Source organism: Arachis duranensis, chromosome 9, assembly GCF_000817695.3.
Source record: "Arachis duranensis cultivar V14167 chromosome 9, aradu.V14167.gnm2.J7QH, whole genome shotgun sequence".
NCBI lineage: Eukaryota > Viridiplantae > Streptophyta > Magnoliopsida > Fabales > Fabaceae > Arachis > Arachis duranensis.
Window position 1 is genome coordinate 108,584,386 of NC_029780.3, and position 9,624 is coordinate 108,594,009.

The 9,624-nt window shown below is 31.5% G+C and overlaps 1 pseudogene; it reads right to left on the reverse strand.

Annotated features, from left to right (window-relative positions):
• Positions 1-5,454: 5,454 nt before the first annotated feature.
• LOC127741610 (uncharacterized) lies at positions 5,455-7,808 on the reverse strand (annotated as a pseudogene).
• Positions 7,809-9,624: the final 1,816 nt, after the last annotated feature.

Genomic DNA, 9,624 nt, shown 5'->3' on the forward strand with positions numbered 1-9,624 from the left:
TCCTTTTATCTCGACCCAAGATCACCAGCAATCAAAATCTCGGCTCTGCCCGCTCTCTCAAAAGCAGAAACAGCCCCAAACGGCACAAGAAAACCGGATTCTAGCTCCTAAAACCATTAACATTACGATTACTTTATTATACGGAATAGAACACTAATGCAGGGCTTTCGAAACAGAATTTAATTACTGAAATAACAAAATGGGGCAGCCACAGCTCTATATCAACCTGGAAACGGCTCCCTCAGTGGCCAGAAGCTCCAATGACTCAGCAACAAACCTCAATTTTTGACACGAAACCCCATAAAATTAACCTTACAACATATATTCATCTGAATCCTTAACCGTAGATAATTAGAACGATTAGGTTTGAGTTTCAGAGCGCATGAGGCTTACTGTAATGAAAAGGAATGGCAGAATGGAGTAGTGGCTCCAGCGGCGACCTCCTGTAGCAACCACACCGTCTCCCAGCAACCAAAGGCACAGCGGGGTTTCTTGGCGGCAGAAGCGGCGGTGGTTGGGTGCAGTTCTGCCTCCTCTCCTCTACACGACCCGCCGGCTGACCACCATCAACAGAAATGGAGAGGTGATGGCGGCGGCTGGACTCGTCAACGACGGCAGCGGCAAGGGAACCGGCGACGATGAAGATGGCATAAACAGCGGCAGCGGCGCGACGCTCCTAGTGGCGTCTTCCTCCCTCGTGCGTCCCTGCTCCGTTTGTGCCTCCAATGGCACCGGCAGCGGTGACACAGGTGGCGATGGCTCCCCCTGTCACATTCACTCTCTCTCTTCGCGGTGCAACTCCAATTTCTCTCTCTGTGCTTGCCGGCAGAAACGACCATGGAGGCATGGCGGGATGGAGTCGAACGGCGGCGCTGCAGCTCAGTACGGTGACACGGCGATAGCTCGCGAGGATGGCGACAGCAACCCACGGTGCTGATGGCGACAAGGCTGGCTGCAAGCTTCTCTTCTTCGGGCGCCCCTTTCCCTTCACCGTAGGCTCCCACTCTCCGAGGCCTTTTCTTCGCGATGATGGCTCGTGGTGAATCAACGGCGTCCACTCTCCTCCTCCCTTTCTATTTCTTTCTTTCTTTCAGGGAACAAAAGGAAACTCTGTTTGTGTCGTTGCTAAGTTTTTAGGGGAGGGTTTCGACGGCTAGGTTAGGGAAGGATTAGGGTTTCATTTTCAAAAGTTAGGGTTAGGGGCAATTTAGTAATTTCAAATAAAATTAGGAAAAATATAGTAATTGAAACCCAATTTAAATCCAACACTAGTCGTATATAGAAAAATACTATTTTCTCATCAATTTTACAAATTATTTTCAATAAAATGTCCAAACCCAAAAATTAGAAATAATATAATTAATTTCTTCATTTTTCAAAATAGCAGTATTAGTATTTAAAATAGTACTTATCTAATCCAAATCATATAAAATCTTTATTATTTTGTAACTACCAACTTTATAATTTAAATATAGAAAATAATCCAATAATTATAAAATTGGATAATAATCATAACTTATCTCGAATTCAATAAATCAAAACTCGACTTATTTATCTTTAATAAAATAATTTCTGAAATTAAGGCTATAAATAACTATGTGATTTGAGACTTGATCATAAAAAGACTTTTCAAAAGTTCTGAGTCTTACAACGGAAGGTGGAACATTTTTTTATTGAAAGTGGGTTAGTTTTTAAATTGGGTACGTAGTAGTAGCAGTTTTGTTCTGTTTTAAAATATGTCGTGGGTTGATAGTGAATCAATCAATTTGATACTCTATCGTGGGGTAAATTCTTTCTTTGATAAAGAAAATAAAAAATATGGAGGACGTAGTAAGAGTTTGTTATATTGAATCCAGTGTTTAATAAAAAAATAAACAGGGATAAAATAGGAAGAAAAAATTGGATACCAAATTTTCTTATTCCCATTATATATTGGTATAGTCCATTATATATTGGTATAGATTCGATTAATGAATACACTTTTATATATAATTTTTTTATAAAATAAATATTAGATATCAAAAATATGTAAATCATGTGTTGTAGGTTTAATTATTTCAATGACTTTAGTTAACAATGATTTATTTTTTTTAATAATTTAAATACTATTGTCCCATTGAAATAACTATTAATAAAATGATTATATTATATAGATATACTATTAGTTATTGTATTATAATGATATATTGATCACTTATATACTATTGTATTATGGGCTATTATGTCTGAAAAATACTAATAAAAAATAATAAATAATTAATATTTTGTTGACGTGATTTTATTTATATCATTATTATCATTTTATATATAGTATAACGTTATTATATTTATTATTTATATTTTAATCATTTTTAAAAAATATCATGAAAAATTAAAGATAAAAATATAATTATTAAATTTAATTTCAAAATATCATGTGGTATAGTCCAATATATATTGGTATAGATTCGATTAATGAATACACTTTTATATGTAATTTTTTTATAAAATAAATATTGGATATTAAAAATATGTAAACCATGTGTTGCAGGTTTAATTATTCCAATAACTTTAGTTAATAATGATTTATTTTTTTAATAATTTAAATACTATGTCTCATTGAAATAACTATTAATAAAATAATTATATTATATAGATATACTATCAGTTATTGTACTATAATAATATATTGATCACTTATATACTATTGTATTATGGGCTATTATGTATGAAAAATACTAATAAAAAATAAAAAATAATTAATATTTTGTTGATGTGATTTTATTTATATTATTATTATCATTTTATATATAGTATAACGTTATTATATTAATTATTTATATTTTAATCATTTTTAAAAAATATCATGAAAAATTAAAGATAAAATATAATTATTAAATTTAATTTTAAAATATCATGTATTTTGAGTACATAGTGTTAGTTTTCTTTATTAAAAGTGATTCAGTTTTTAAATTCTGTCGTGGGTAAACCCATTTTTTAATAAAAAAGAAAGAGAGGCAAAGGAGGAAGAAAGAATTGGATACTAAACCTGTATCCCCATTATATATTGGTATAAATATTTATTTTTCAAACTTGCTTGTAAATTATACTTTATCATTTAAAAAAAAATTCAAGATTTCAAGCATTCAAAAATTTTGTATAGAATAATTAAATAAAAAATAAAAAATTTTCTTTTGCAAAATCTTAATCGCTAAAAAACTTTTATTTCTAATAATTTATATTATTTTATAATTTTGAATTTTGAATTTTTATTTTTTTTAGTTTTTTCCTTACTATTATCTATCTACATATTTATCATTGGCTTACCGCCACTCTTATATTGGCTTATTTTCTCTTCTTCTCCTTCTACCTCCTCTTCAATCGTAATTAGTTATCACCATATATTAATTTACAATTATTACACTCAAATATAAATACTACTTTAAAAATAATGTAAAAAAAATTCTTGTAACACTTGTGTGAATTATTTACACTCCTATAAATATAACGAAGGAGTAAACTTAACTTTTTTTGTTATGAGTGTTTTTTATTATTTAATTCACACAAAGTCATATATTTTCATTTATGATAAAAGTTAAAAATTAAAATTAAATGATATTAGTACTTTTTTATTTAACAAAATTAAAATAAAACACAAAAATAAGGATAAAAACTAAAAAAATAATAGTTCTAAAAAAGGATAATATCAAATTTTATATCATTATGTATGAGAACAATTATTTATTTTATTACATTTATTTTAAATTTTAAAATTAAATAAATTTATATTTATTTTGATTACATTCAAGAGTGAATTATATGTATTCCTATATTCAAGAAATAGACTTAACTTCCCCTATAATAAGTAAGTTTTTCAATAATTTAATTTATAAAAAAATGTCTCATCTTTTTATTTATCCTTAAAATTAAAAATTAAAATTAATATTCATAGTTTTGATTAACAAGATTAAAATAAAATATAAAAATAAACCTTGAATAAAAATAAAAATACAAAATTTTGAATCCAAAATATAAAATAGTTAAAAGATAAAAAATTACTTAAATATAATTTTTTTAAGGCACTCTACAAACTTAGATGAATGAATATTATATGCAAAATGAATCATGATATATTGACACAAAAATTATCGTGTGTAAATTTAAAAAAAAAAATAATAAGCCTCTCATTAATAACAATATTGGAACTTAAATTTGAACGCTAATTGATATTATATATTGTGTAGGTACTTTGAATATATTAGAAGAGTAAGTTTAATAATTTAAAGAAAAAAATTATTCTGTATAAATTTATTTTAAAAAAATTATCCTTGTTGTACTATTTTACTTTTATCCCTTAAAAATATATCCTAATAAAAAAATTTGTAACAATAATTTACATCCAATGGGAATATCTTAATGAGGTTACTATATAAAAAGGGGTAGAAATTTTTTTCTTTAATGCAATTGACGAAAGATTTTTTTTAATAATAAACGTCTTTTCAAGAGTAATATTGAAACTTAAATTTAGACACTAATTATCATTATATATTGTATAAGTATCAAGAGTATATTAAAATAGTATGATAGTAATTTAAAGAGAAAAATTATTCTTTATATATTTAATTAAAAAATTACTTTGTTTACACTATTTTGCAAGTAGAACCATTTTAATAATCTTACGATTGAGAGTGAGCAATTTTTTTAAATTTTTTTGCAATTGATTGCTCATCCTTCCATGTACTTCATAACGATCGGAATCCTGTTTTCTATAATTTATTGCATATATGTATTACCATATATTTTCAGTAGTGTTTTATATATTACTTTAGAATTAAGTAATGATACATCCTAAATAAGACATACATTTACCTTTTATTGGTTTTAAAATTTTAATTTTTATAATTTTATTGCTAAAATTATTAAATTGATAGCAACATTTAAAGAAATCAAATTTTGAATTTTTTTTCAAAGTAAATATAAACATTGCAAACTATAATTTCTTAAAAAATCAATAATGATATATTTTTAGAATGTATGATATAATTTTTAGGTTAAATTACACAGTTAGTCCCTACACTTTTAGTGAAATTATAAATTGGTCCCTATACTTTAAAAGTTTGTAATTGGGTCCCTAAAGAGAATTAAAATTTGTAATTTAGTCCCCGCCGATCAAAAAGTATTGATTTAACAGAATATTCTCGGAATATACTGAGAATATTTTGTTAAAATAGAGAATATACTAAGAATATTCTGTTAAATCAAACACTTTTTTAACGATGGGGACTAAATTGCAAATTTTAATTCTCTTTAAGGACCCAATTACAAACTTTTAAAGTGTATGGACCAATTTGTAATTTCACTAAAAGTGTAGGAACCAACTGTATAATTTAACTTAATTTTATAATTTATGTGAATCATAGTTGGTGCATACCTGCTGGGTAAAGTAGAGGTTCCAGTTCCTTTCACTTATCTCTTTTAATATGCTGATGAGCTCTCCTGATATCAATTTATCTGTTAAAAATCTTAGTCATTAGTTGTTAAAATTAGTGAACAAAACTATCTATTCCAATGTTGATATTGCAATGATAAAATTACATAATACATGGATTATACTTGTAAAAAGGCAGACGTATTTGCTAAGCACATAAATTACCTGAGGTGCAGGTAACAAAATTTCTTTGAACACCACATTCTTTGTGAATTGTCCACTTTTTCTAGCTATTGTTCCTTCTTTGACTAAGAATTTTATAGTTAACTGATAAACACTTCGAGATAGTGCAACGTATAATTGACCATGGCTGAACACATGTTTAGGGAGATAGATCCCTACCTTAGGAATAGTTTGCCCTTGTGATTTATTTATTGTCAAGGCAAAACTCAACCTTACAGGAAATTTCTTGCTAATAAGCACAAAGGGTAATCCTGAGTTCTCAGTTATGTTGTGTTTTATCCGAGGCAAAAAAGCTCTTTGTCCAGAGTGATGGCCTGTTAGGATATCCACGTCTAACATGTTTTGAAAAGTTTCTCGACACAATAACCTTGTGCCATTGCATAAGCCTACCTTAGGATCTATGTTTCTCAGTAAAATCAAAGGAGCACCTTTTTTACCTTCAATGTATGAGTGGCAATCCACCCGTGGAGATTGAGTTAAAATATTCTTGTTGATACAGATTATTTGTATCTCCTTCTACTTCATCAAAGGATGCTAAAATTCGTTCGTCTCCCAGAAATTTGTTGATGATTATATCATTGAGATGTTGTACATCATGGTTTTTGGGTGTTAATATCGCTCTCTCCACCATGTAAGATGCATCCCACCCATGAGATTGCAAATTTGGAAAAGTTTCTTCTATTAATTTGTGTAATGATGCTTCACCTTTCCATGGTATTGCCATGTGTGCTTCTATGTGTACCAAGTCCTCAGAGATGATAGGCTCAATCCCATCCCCTATTCGCATGAGATACTCCACAAAATCATAATCATTAAGAGATTGCATGTTTTGTCGCAAGTGGAGAATTTTGGTGGATGCCCACAAATGTGATTTAACAATAGAAGCTGAAATCATTTGCGACTTACTTCCTTTCAGTACAACAGGTAGTACTCTGCAGAAATCCCCACCCATAACCATCATCTTTGCTCCAAATGGATTATTGTTTGATAATATGTCTCGCAATGTGCGGTCTAATTATTTCATTGTCTATTTATTAGCCATTGGCGCTTCATCCCAAATTATCGCTGTCGTCTGTCTAATTGGTTTTGCAAAATTAGATTGTTTACTTATATTGCACGTGGAGGATGGCTCTGCATTGATTGGAATCTTAAATCTAGAATGAGATGTTCGACGACCAGGCAATAAAGTTGCAGTTATTTCTGAGGACACAGTTACCAAGACAATATGCCCTTTACTTCTTAAGTCTGCAATTATAGCTCTGTAAAGAAATGTCTTACCTGCTCCTTCTACTCTATCAACAAAGAACACTCCACTTTCTCTTCGATCAACTATATTCATAATGCACCTAAAAGCCGCAGACTGGTCATGATTCAATCTTTCTATAGAACACATGTCTTCTTAAGGAACTTTGATGGACATTTCTTCTTGAATAACTCTAGGCATGAAGTTGTCGTTGTCGTTGTCTGAGGTTAGAGCTGGTAAATTGTATTGTGCAATATGTTTTCCATGCTGTAGGAGGATGTTATTTAAATCCCTAAGCAAACGATTTGTCAACTCGTTGCATTTTGTAGTGCTTGTTGATACGTAATCATCCACCATACATGAAAGAAACTCATCCCACAGATGTCTTACATCTGTTGGCTCACAAAAAATTAAAACGATGGCAAACAACCTTCTTAAAGCACATGGCATTCTTAAAATGGATGCCTCAACCAAACATGATCTTATACTACTATCACTCTCCAACAATCCTCGATGTTGAGCGGATTGCTTAAAGGACGAATATTGGACACCATCAACTGTTAGCGAATCATCCCAACCAGTTTGGCCTCTTACATTTGACAACAGAATACGCAAATAGAATTTTTCACCTTCTGTTGGCGAAACGGTATAGATCCGACCGATAGCTCTCTTTTGTGACCTGTGTTGACACCATTCTTTTTCCTTGTTGTGCCAACTGTAATATTCTGGAATTTTCTTGTACAAAAGATGCCTAGATTGTTGGTCATCAGCCCGATTAAGTGCAAAGAATTCAGTGAGCATTGTTCTTGAGAAATAGTCATTGTTAACTATTTCAGAAATAGTTTGGTGCTCATAAAAGCTCACTTGATGTTGATTTGGCAAATGAACTTGCAACCTTTCAACTGATGGGTACATTCGGTAAAGGTTGAATCTAAATATCCTCCAGCATGCCTTTGGAGCGGCAATCCATCTTGCATTAGTAAACTATTGCACCTCATCATAATGAGAACTTCTGTGAATCTCCATTGCCACACGGTTTGGTCCCTTATAGCAATACTTGTATAGATATTTTATGCTCTTAATACTGCTACATATCTTGTACAGAACCACCCATCTATTGTCAATTATGACATTTTGGTTTATAGGGATTGGAGTATCAAATTGCCTCCTATATTGTGGATATGAGTCATCACCTCGTCGTGTCTCTGGTACGAACTCTTTTTGGTAGTCGTGTTTACATTGATCTTTCTTCATACATGGTGAAGATTGATTTAGTGTTCTATAAGGACCATGAACCATATGCCTTAGCATTTCTTCATGTAAGTGTGGTTCTATTTCTTTACATGGTAATTCCGCTCGGACCAAACTATTATATTGGTGAGGATCACTCAACTTGTCATTGTTTTATAAGATTAGCAATATATGTACGTGTGGCAATCCTCTTTTCTGAAACTTGGTGATATAAATTTAACTTTTCACCTTTCCCAATACACCTTTGGTAATAACATCCTACTTTAATTGTTCAAACTTGGCTCTGAAAATCCTAGTTGTTAGATCCGGACGATCCTGTGGAGTTTGAGTAGGACGGAGTTCTGAAGCTATTTCTGACCATGATGGATTGTATGTCATAGTTAGAAAAATATCCAGTTTGCCTTCTTTAAGAACAATAGCCATTCCATCCTCGTACCGTTGAGTCATGTCTCGATGACTACCCATGAACTACGATGGTAATATCGTTCTTCTGCCAACATTTTCTAAAACCAATTTTAGAAAAAAGTATTATTAGTTTTAAATTTTAAATTCAGGAACATGTAATGATCAATCGTGTGGTCATTAAATTGAATAGTTAACAGCATTATTCTCTCCTGTGCGCAAAGCATCTTGTAAGCCTTGATACAGTTTAGCTCGAAGTTCCTTTTGTCTTTGTCGAACCCATCTTAACTTGCCTATTTCCATTTTCACATAGTTGTCAACAACATATTGTTGAAGAAGTCACCCTGCTTGCAAAACTGTTGAGTGATCATTGGGGCGGATCTACGAATTTTGAGGATTATAGAAAATTGTTAGAAATTGTGAAATGATGTAGCAAATATATGAGTTTCTACCTGGAGCGTATAGCTTGATAAACCACTATTTTATGGTTTATCTTGTGCTCAATTGAGTGTTTTTTATCAAGTCTTTGCACACTTATTCATACTAATTACATGAGTTTACGTTTTCCTTCCTGATTTTGTGCTATGATTGAAAATATGCTTCTTTGGACTTTAAAATTGCTATGTTTAATCCTCTCTTATTACCATTCGATGCCTTGATATGTGTGCTAAGTGTTTTCAGAGATTACAAGGCAGGAATGGCTTAGAGAATGGAAAGGAAGCATGCAAAAGTGGAAGGAATACAAGAAACTGAAGGAACTGCTAAAGCTATCCAGCCTGACCTCTTGGTACTAAATCGACCATAACTTGAGCTACAAAGATCCAAATGATGCAGTTTTAGTTGCATTGGAAAGCTAACGTCCGGGGCTTCACAACGATATATAATTTTCCATAGAAGTCCCAAAGCCAGACGACGCGAACGCGTGGATCACACAGACGCGTGACCTGGCAAAAAACCCAATCCACGCTAACGCGTGGACACGCTTCTGCGTGACTTTGCAGCAAACTGTACGTACTAGAAATCGCTGAGGGCAATTTCTGGGCTATTTTTGACCCAGTTTTTGGCCCAGAAAACACAG